Here is a 10208-nt window from a genome sequence, read left to right on the forward strand (position 1 = left end):
GTGACCCCCAAGGTGACCCCCACGTGACCTCAAGGGGTCACGTGACCTGGGGGTCACGTGGGGTCACCTTGGGGTCGCGTGACCTTGAGATGACCTTGGGAGGGGTCACGTGACCTCGGGGGTCACGTGACCTTGGGGAGGAGACCGCGTGACCTCGGGGGTCACGTGACCTCAGAGGGGTCACGTGATCTTGGGGGTCACGTGACCTTCAAAGGGTCACGTGGGGTCTTGGGGTCACGTGACCTTGAGATGACCTTGGGAAGGGTCACGTGACCTCGAGGGGTCACGTAACCTTAGGGGTCACGTGGTCCCAAGATGACCACACGTGACCCCCAAGGTCACGTGACCTTGAGGTGACCTTGGGAGGGATCACGTGGCCTGGAGGGGTCACGTGACCTTGGGGGTCACGTGACCTTGGGATGACCTTGGTTACGCCGACGCCGACGGCGACGGCGACGCCGACGCCGCTCAAGCCGGGAACGGGCCCCTAAGAGCTGTGCTCTAAAAAAGAAGAAATACACGGCCAGTGGTTTCGCTTTATTTCTACCATTTCACATCCTCCGAGTTGGGCTCTGAAAACAAGACATAAATCTTCTTGCTAAACTATGCTTCCGTGTCCAATTTCACGGATGCATGTTTGGAATTCGAATTTTGCAAGGCGTGCCAAATGTGTCGGTCCTTACTGCCCCACCCTGTACATACACCCTCTCCCGTTGCCTTGCTTCCCGCTGTCGTTCTTTTCGAAGGGCAACGTCTCGCACGACCAACGTGGTCAGAACCCGTCTTCGCGCATATTTAGCCTTTTTCGGCGATTCTCTTTTGAGCAATGGTAGTATGCAGCATAAATATCAATAAAAACCGATACAATGCCAGCACGTTTTGACGGGCGGATGCTATGTTGGGCTGCACTTCGTTTGAAGTTCACAGGCAACCTTCTAGACTGTGATTGTTACTTGAAAAGGGTTCATTACTACAGTGGAATCTCGTTAATTCAAAGCCTCTATATTCAAACTCGTGGATAATTCAATCTAACATGCAGGTCCCGTCCCACGAGTTATAAGGGAGGAAACTCCCAGTAGTTCAAACTTTGCATTATTCAAAGAACGTTTTGGTCCCCTTTGGGTTCAAATTATAGAGATTCCACTGTACTTCCTCCTAGCGCTTGGGCTAGATGCTCCCAAAGAGAACTTGGGGAAAAGATAAACGTTGGGAAGGGAGCTCAGTGTTCGAGAAGACGAACGACTCACCCGTTTGCTCAAGCAGACGACGGGCCAGAGCGAGCATCCGAGGGTGCAGCAACAACACAGGCAGCCGCAGAAAAGCCACTTGACGTTCACGGGTAGAGTCTTGCGCAGGACGCTGTTGATGCGCACAATGGTAGCTTTGAATTCTTCTGGAGCCACCTGCGGTAATTTTGCAGCTGGTTAAATTACAGCTACCACAGCACGCCACCTCGCACGAGAAACAACTTTCGGCCTTACGTGTAAACGAGGAGGGCGCCATTTCCCATCGACTACGGTCAATGAAAAGTATGGGTCCGGCAACGGCATTTGCTCATAGTGCCCACTTGTTTCGCCTGCTCAGTTAGAGCCACTTGCTTGCCTCGTATACTGCCCAACATATTTTTAATGCACATTCCTAAAACTCGTTACACACTTCACGAATGCAAACCTCTGTACACGTGGACTACTTCCTGTGGCATTTCAGAAGTGAAGAGCGCTTTTGCACGGCTCTGATGTTCGAGCATCCTTGGGCCGACAATTTTGACCGCATAGCCACAGCAAGGTGTCCTTGAGTATATACTCTGTTGCAGGTTAAGAAAAGGAAGACAAGCTTTGCCCAAAAAGCTCTCCAATCTTTCTACTTTAGCAGAGTGAATGCCAAAGAGGAGGTCAGTTCACCTGCCTACTCTCCAGTCTTTGATCTGCTAAAATCGAAAGAATGTAGGGCTTTGCAGGCAGAGCTTGTCTCGCTTTTCTTAACCTGCCATACAGTGTACACCTAGTGGTCGGTTTGCCTTGCTGCATGCCCGACCCGGAGAAATAACACGGAGCAAAACGGTTTCAACAACAAGAAACTACATTTAATTGGACGTGGACGGGACGAGGAAGAATACTAAAAACCAACGAGCACTGGTTGTGCTTCAGTCCAGCCAGCGACTCGCTGACGGTATCACAGTCCCTGGGAGCAGTTAAGCCGCGGCACAAATAACATCGTACGTCGAATCTTGCCGGAGCCCAACATCATGTAACCGCGCATGACGATTTCACTGCTTTATGTTCCCATAGCCGTGCTTTAGGATTCTGGGGCCGTCATATCGCTTATAGGTGATTTCTCTGCAAAGCATAGGAGACAAGCCTCCAGGAATGCAAAACCCCGTTTGCAGCTAGCTTCTGACACAGCGATAACAGTTGCAGGAGCCGTGAGGCTGCGGACTTTGTTTAATGGAAAGAAGCGGCGTCAGCGATTTTTTTATCTCCCAGGACTCGTGGCACCCGTGATCGTGAGCCAAGATTTCATTACAGGCGAAAGCATGACACTCGACTTTTCTGGAGGCGGATATCGGTCGGGACAGCAACCGGAACTGAGTATGTGTTATTCCTCCGGGTCGGGCAGGCAGCAGGGCAAACCCAAACACAGCCTTTCCAAAACAAACGCTCCTGGGCTGCCGCCTTGCTGCTGATGATGAAAGCGTCTGGTGCGACTCTCGCATGCCCTAACAGTTTTTCTGCCACTCTCCTGGATTGTTGAAACCTGCTCAGTGCGATCCCCCACCTCTGTTTTGCGGTTTCGCATAGAAAGATATCATGCCTGTCTTGGAAGTTTCTGCTTTATTTTCCTGGAGCATGCTGCATGCCCTTTCTCTGTTGTCTTCCCCCGTGAGAAATGAGGCTGGTAAGTGCACACCATTTCAGCGGTTCTGCTCGACTTTCACAAGAAACAAAGCAAGGAAAGAACATCGAACGGCCCACGACGCAATTCTGCAAACAAGGACAACTGCTCTTTCAAGTCCCAGAGATAATCTGCGTAGAGATTTATCTTGGGGTCTGGAGAGAACAGTTGTCTCTCTGCTTGGTGCTGGTATTGTGAAAAAAAAAAGAAGAAGCTCTCCCCAAAACCAGGTCCTCTTGGATTACGGCCGACTGTAGAGGTGCGACTGTCGTCGACATTGCTGTGCCGCGTTATTTCATACCGTGTGGTATGCGCAATATATTGTTTGAATGTTGACGCTTGCTAAGTTTGATGTCAGAGTCGTGCCGTGTAGATTGGTATCACATCATTCGTGCGCGTCAAATAGGCGTTCCTTTCGGCCACCTTCTGTTATTGATTTTCGACAGGTTTGTTGACTGACACTGCCGGGCAGGCGGCGCCAGCAAAACCCGTCGTAAAACAAAACAAACATACCAGTCACATTTGTTTAGTCGTGTAGGTACCCAACAAAAATAGCAACCAGCTTCCTTTTTTGTTTTAAGTGCGGCAGAATGCTTCTTCAATGTCTTTGGGAAAGTAAATACAGCATTAAATGCGAAACAAAACAGCGGGAAAAGGCGAGAGTTGAGCTGCCAGCTGTGTCTGAAGTTGCAGCTACGCAGCCTGCACCTATCGAGATCAACGGTCCACTCAGATAGGGTTAGCGGGGAGGCCGGTAAAAGACTAGCGCCAAACGCACTGAACAGGCTCACTGGGCTTGTTAAAGATTGTTTTCCTAGACAGAAACAATTATCTCTCAGTGATAGCAGGCAGTTACTATTAATTAAAACTAAAGTTATGAAAAAACTGGTGCAAGCCTCTATCAAGGTTGCATTCACAGACAATACAGAATGATTGTTTGCACACAGGAGCTTGTGGAAGCCAGCAACATGTATCACAGCCTATAATCAAGTTTGTCTGGCCATAAATGGGACCAAAGTATGTTAGCGAGAAAAAGCAATTTTACGACAATTGAGCCGGCGAAATTTCGTGAACCCACATTGTGCGTCACCATATCACAGCCAGATTTGTGCTTAAATCTCAACCTTTGTTTCTTAAGACTCGCATATCTCTACAAGAGCGTCTCTCAAGATAACCACCACGGTTAAGGATTGTCAGTGATTGGGGGCGGATTTCGAAGAGGGTATTTACCTTAGCAGATAGCGTTGGCGGGAATTCCGTGTCGAATTTATTTCTCAGGCCAAACCTGCAAGCACAAGAAAGCCACATTTCTAAACAAACTGCCTCCTCTTCAAAGATGTCTACTGGATAATGGGAACGGTCCCACGCGTGGACCGCATAACACGTTGAAGATAATGAAGATGTGATTGTTGTAACATGACAACAGACCAGTCAAATGATGTGTGTACACCCCTCCACGCTTGGGTATACAAATATATTGTAAATCATAAAATAATTGAGCGAGGCACGGCGTCGCATTTAAAAGATACCGTAGTTTGCATCAAGGGTTTGAAAAGCACAGCGATACGGGGAAACGATCAACACTGGAAAACATACATAGGGACACTTGGAAGTTGTAAGCTCAATGGTATCTTTTTTTTATTTTTTTTGAAACAGAAGGTACAACTGGTCTCTGCTGCAGTGTGTTTCGCTTTGTCCCGTACCACGGCATCCTGTTACTCCGGGAGTAGTGCCAATGAAGAAGCTTATTTTGTGGATCAGGGTGTCTAGCAAATTATTATTTTGAAATTCCCTGACCATTTCAGGTTAAATTTCCTAACCACTGTAGAGACGGTTAAATATATAAGGCCATTACAACACAAGGCATTGAGCACTGAGCACTGTGAGAATCATTTTGCACGGGCTTAATCCAACTTGCATATTCCGAAATATTCGGGTTCGTCTAGTCCGGATTAAATGAGCACTCTCTTGCTGCCAACATCGTCAGTAAAGAGGCCACTTTCGGAGACACGATGAGAACACAACGCTCAACTACACACGTCGATAACCGAATGGCAGCATGGCCACCAGATGCACACTTTCGGATACTTTCGTAGTAAAGCTTGGGTTGGGGTCTGCGGCTTTCCCCATTTGTTAGTAACTCTAGTAGCCCTAGCTGGGTCTAGTTTAGTGTCGCGCCCTCAATCCAATCCAATGCTTGGACTGGATTTGTCGGCTGTTCTCTTTGCATCGGGTAGCACAAGCTACATCGAGTGAGCAGCGCCTGCGCTCTGCTCTAAGCAGAATTTATGCCAATTTTTCTTCCACCAAGTCTGCAAGTCTTGGCTCAGGGCACTCGATGGCGTTTCCGGCTTATTTTCCCAGACTGGGCTCGTTTTTTGACAATGTCCCTGACACTTCCGGGTTGTGCCTCCACGTCACACCACTTAGGAACAGTCGACTAAAGGAACTTAGTGGAAATGAACCAATGCATAGCATCTAAAAGAGAAGTAATATTAAAAATCTTTATTGGCTCATGAGAGCCACACAAAGGCAACAGTTCAAACTATGGGGACAAGAACCACAGGGCGTCTGTTTCAAATGCCCGTGCTCCAGCATGCACAGTGCTGGGGATGCGCACTGCAGGCTTTCAAGACGCCGAAGCGGTATCAAAAGTAGGAAGCCATCATTCTCATCTTGTCAGACTGCAACAACTGTGTTCATATGTTGCGATACAATAAGCTAGGTGAGGACAACACTGTCATGCAAATACAAATCGCACGCACACTCGCAGGCAGGAGATTTTTTGCCAGTATGGAGAAGTGAACGGTAAAGGGGGAAATCACGGTCGAATCGAGAAAAGCAAAGACGGCTTTTACAAATAAACTATGCATCACGGAAAGCTGAACCGTAGTGAGAATCCGATGCTAGCGGTGGAGATAAAATGTGAAAGTGTGAGCGCATGAAGTTATCTGGATCAAAAGACACACCAAAAAAAAAAGACTTCTCAATGCGCCGATATCTACTTGAGCCTAATATTCATCGAGGAGTAATTTGAGATTGTGGGTGCCTGTAGCCTTTATTTCAGTGAAAGAAACTGGGGGGCTATGTGCGACAAATATTTCGTTTCTCCTAAAAAGAAACGGAAGTGACGGAGCTGACAACATGGCGTCTGATTGGTTAGAAGCTCAAATGACTAAAGTTCCCTCTTTCGTCATTTGAGCCTCTAACCAATCAGACGCCATGATGCCAGTTCAGCCACTTCTGTTTTTTTTTAGTAGAAACGAAACATTTGTCGAACATAGCCCCCCTGGCCACTTAGAAAGACAATACTGTCTTCTTTCATGCTGACAAGTTTCTTCACTGACATATTGCTGCAAGCACTGACAGTCTCAAATTTTAATTTGGTGAAAGTTTGGCTCAGGTAAACGTCGACCCATAGAATTTTTTTTTTTCTGTAGTATGGCAACATTATGCGCTCAAACTTTCGCATTTTATCTTTACCGCAAGCGTCAGAATCTCACGGAGTTTCAGCCTTCCGCGAAGCGTACTTTACTTATGAGAGCTAAAAAGTCGGGTTTACCTTTCAGGATCGGACTTCGTAGATCAGCCGATCGATAATGAAAATAAAATTCCGGATCGACGAGCTGTTTAATGGTCGTGACGTGTGCGAGACGTGAAGAGGAACGGCGCGACACCACAAGAAACACGTGGGTGAGGCTGAATCGATGCTGGGAAAAGACCTCCCCTCCATTTCCCCATACACGCACGCCGTTACTATCTAGAAAAATTTGCGGCACGCCAACCAAACACACTGGGCGATATCGTTCCCTTTGTTTGCCGTAACTACCACGAAAAATGCACAAAAAAACAAAAAGCGCGTCGCTGGCAGCTCTCGCCGCCTGCCTCTGGGCGTTTGGAGGGGATAAAAACCCAACGTGGTTTGTGTCGCTATTTATTTTCAAAGCGACCTGACGTTCAGAGACGCTGTCGGTCATACCGCGGAGGTCTTTTCCTTCTTTCGTAAGCAAGCACCGAAGCATGGTTTAAAAAGGACCATAGAAGTGCTCTTGCAGCGCGTGACGTTGAGGCACATGGAGTATGCGCTAGCTCGTCCGGAGGAGATAGACCGGTACTCACACTGTCATGTTTCCGGCGCCTCGTATGACCATCGGTTCGGGTACAAGGCTCACCAGCGAATCTTTGTTGGCCCTCAGGTCTTCGTCGTCCTCTTCGTAGATCGCGTCGAGTTCTGCCATGTTTGACTATGGCGACGCCGCCATCCGGCTTCAGGGTCACGGGCACGCACTCGTCGCTCTCCTGTTTCCGTCTGTGCACGAGAAATAACCGTGGTACGCCCTAATGCGACTTCAAGCGAGTCATGGCACTGCACGAGCCATAACAAAAAGCGCTTAGGGTTCGTTCAGCTGTTGTGAGGATCTCTGCCAGTCTCTGTTTCGCTCTCCCCTGTTCCTCTATGATAGCTTCTTGCTTCTCTCACAGGTGACGGCACTAAAAACATGTTTAAATATAATAATAATATTGGCAGATGGCGCGAGAAGCCGTCTAATTAAAAATAAGATTGTTTTGTACATATATAAATGTTTCTGTCACGTGATTTGTTTGAGTGCGTTCCAACGTTACTAAAACACTCAGTTGGGAAACTCCCATAGAGACAGCTGTCAAAAAGTGGCCCCAAACTGTCTCCGAGCACCGAGCTAATGACGAACACAACGACACCATTTCTCCCGCAGCGGCCACTCGAGGAACTGCACGTGACTTCTATTTTGGCGTTAAGAACAGATATAGCGGTAGAGGTTACAGGGGTGCCATCCCCGTCTCCCCGGCGGACGCGCCGCGTCGACCTACCGAAGTTAAAATGCACCTAGGGCGGGACGTGCTACCTGAAAGGCCCGCTGAGGCATGGTTGTATAAAAACAATATTAATTGTGCCGCAAAACCCTGCAAAACCCTGATTTTAAAAACATAACGCGCCCCTCTTTTGGTACTAAACTCCAATAAATTTTATACAAAAAGAGTCTTTTTCGTTTGTTTTTACTCAAAAACAGGCTTTCAGAAAGCTCAAGGTGACCACAGTACAGACAAATGATAAAGAGTGGCGCTGTTGTCGCATTTAGCTCGGTCTCGGTGGACGCCAGCGGCCCAGGTTTCGACGGCGAGTTTCCCAACTGAGTGTTTTAGTAACGTTGGTGCGTTCTTTTACTTCCTTCAAGATTAAACAAATGCCAGAACGCTCGGCATGGCTGAAAATGATAAAAGTAGTAATAATGCCTTAACGGTATAAAACAGAAAATTATTGTTCTCATCAGCTTATCATTGCAATGTTTTCTTCTTTCGGGCGGTTTATATCCTTTATATTAGAAATAAATTAACCAGCGCAACCCGTAACATTCGATACTAAATGACGTCTCTGTTAAAATGAGACGGAAGGACTTGTGTACTCGAGCGCGTCCATATCACTGCTCTTGTCGCTGGTTTCTGCGATCTTTTAAGGCGGGGTGTGTTTCGTGTCATGTTTGTGTCTTGGAACCGTTTTTCGCCATTCTTCACGTCCGTAAACGCCACCGGCTTTCCGCTGGACTTCTCAGCGATGCATCACGGCATGTCGTCCGAGAAGTTCGAAGACCTCGAAGAGGACCTCAGGGCCCTCCTCGACGACATCAAGCGCAAGTTGGACGGGACCCGCAATCGCCTTCAAAGCGGCGAAAGCAAGAAAACCCATCTACGCGAAGTACAGCGTAAACTGCACCAGGCCAACGACGTCCTCCAAGAACTCCAGGACGAAGCCCACTCGGCGCCCAACCCGTACCGTGTCCAGATGAACGCCGAGACCCCCAAGTAGCGGGCTGAACTCGAGGACGTCAACAAGGCGTTTGTCACACTGGCGACCAGCATCAACGCCAGCGGCGCGAGGCAGGAACTCCTGAGCCCTTCAACCGTCATCGGTGACTTTGGGAACGATCCTCAGCGCAGTCGGCTGCTTCAGATGAACGAAACCTTGGGCAATACCACCGATACCCTCGCGCGAACGTTTCAAGTCGCTGCCGAGACCGATCAAGTCGGGGTTGCCGTGGCCGAAGAGCTGCGCACGCAGCGCGAGTCTCTGGTCCGGACCAAAGAGCGACTCGAAGAGACCGATCAGAAATTGACGACGAGTCGCAAGATACAGCGCACCATGTACAGGCGCGTGATCACCAACAAACTCATTTTGATCTTGATCATCATCATGGAAATGATCATCTTCGGTGGCATCGTGTACTGGAAGTTCTTTATGAAAAAGTGATTTGGCGATGGTGAATCTGAAAGTCGTGTGTTGTTGCTTTGTTGTGTAGTGTTGTTTTGCCCAACAATTGTCAACGTTGAGAACCCGACGCTGCGCAGATTTTCCTAGTGTGATTTTGCGTCGCGGACGACGGGCAATGAAAGCATGTGCCCATATTTAGGAATCAATATTATATTCGATAAGGGCGTCAAACAAATAGCTACACATTTTGTGAACTTGTACGAGTTCCGTACTCCTATTCTTAAGAGGTATTTTTCGGCAATAATAAACGAGTAAAGCTATACGCACTCCGGAGTGCATTTTGGACGAAATGGGTATACGCACTCCGCGCAGAGCTTATGCCGCTCGGGCCACCCTTTTCGAACGGCGCGTGTATCGCTGGGGGCTCGTTAACACAGCCCTCCGCCTGCGTTCACGCCGCTTCGCGGCGACAGTATCGGCTGCTAATTACAAAACTTCACCAGTACACGCCGCTTCGCGGAGTCCAGCCGGCAACCCAAGCCCCGCTGTCCCCGATCGCACCTCCGAAAAGGGAGACCCATACCATTTAGTTCTGCGAAGTTTCGTCGACAACATCATCGCAAATAAGAAATGTAAATATCGTGAATGCCTCGACAGAACAAAATGTTTTGAGAAAGAAAAATAGGCAGATTGTTGATCGAACCCGCGTCCGCTTGCGTACAAAGCGGTCTCCTTCACCTCTATGCTACGCCATCGCTTAGAAAAAACGTTGTGGCCCTTCGTTTTATACGAGTTTAGCGGAGTGGGTATAGCCACTTCGACCGAAATGCACTCCAGAGTGCGTATAGCTTTATTCATAATAAACTAGACATTAAATCGTTATTTATGACTTGCTTGAAGCTCATTGGGACGCCGCAGAGAAACAGCGATTAATAATTCGAAAAAAAAAAGATTCATTTTTAAATCTTGCAGCACAGCGCACACAAATATCTGTTATTTTTGGACCAGATTTTGTGTTTCCAAATAAAGGTTCGAAGTGGCGCTGGTGGCGCCGTGATCGCGAAGGCGCGCG

The 10208-nt window shown here is 48.2% G+C and overlaps 2 pseudogenes; one reads left to right on the forward strand and one right to left on the reverse strand.

Annotated features, from left to right (window-relative positions):
* Positions 1-1124: 1124 nt before the first annotated feature.
* Positions 1125-7154, reverse strand: LOC115325755 (annotated as a pseudogene).
* A 1308-nt stretch (positions 7155-8462) lies between these two features.
* On the forward strand, positions 8463-9175 carry LOC120839833 (annotated as a pseudogene).
* Positions 9176-10208: the final 1033 nt, after the last annotated feature.

Source organism: Ixodes scapularis, unplaced genomic scaffold, assembly GCF_016920785.2.
Source record: "Ixodes scapularis isolate PalLabHiFi unplaced genomic scaffold, ASM1692078v2 ptg000105l_1___fragment_6___debris__unscaffolded, whole genome shotgun sequence".
Taxonomy (NCBI): Eukaryota; Metazoa; Arthropoda; class Arachnida; order Ixodida; family Ixodidae; genus Ixodes; species Ixodes scapularis.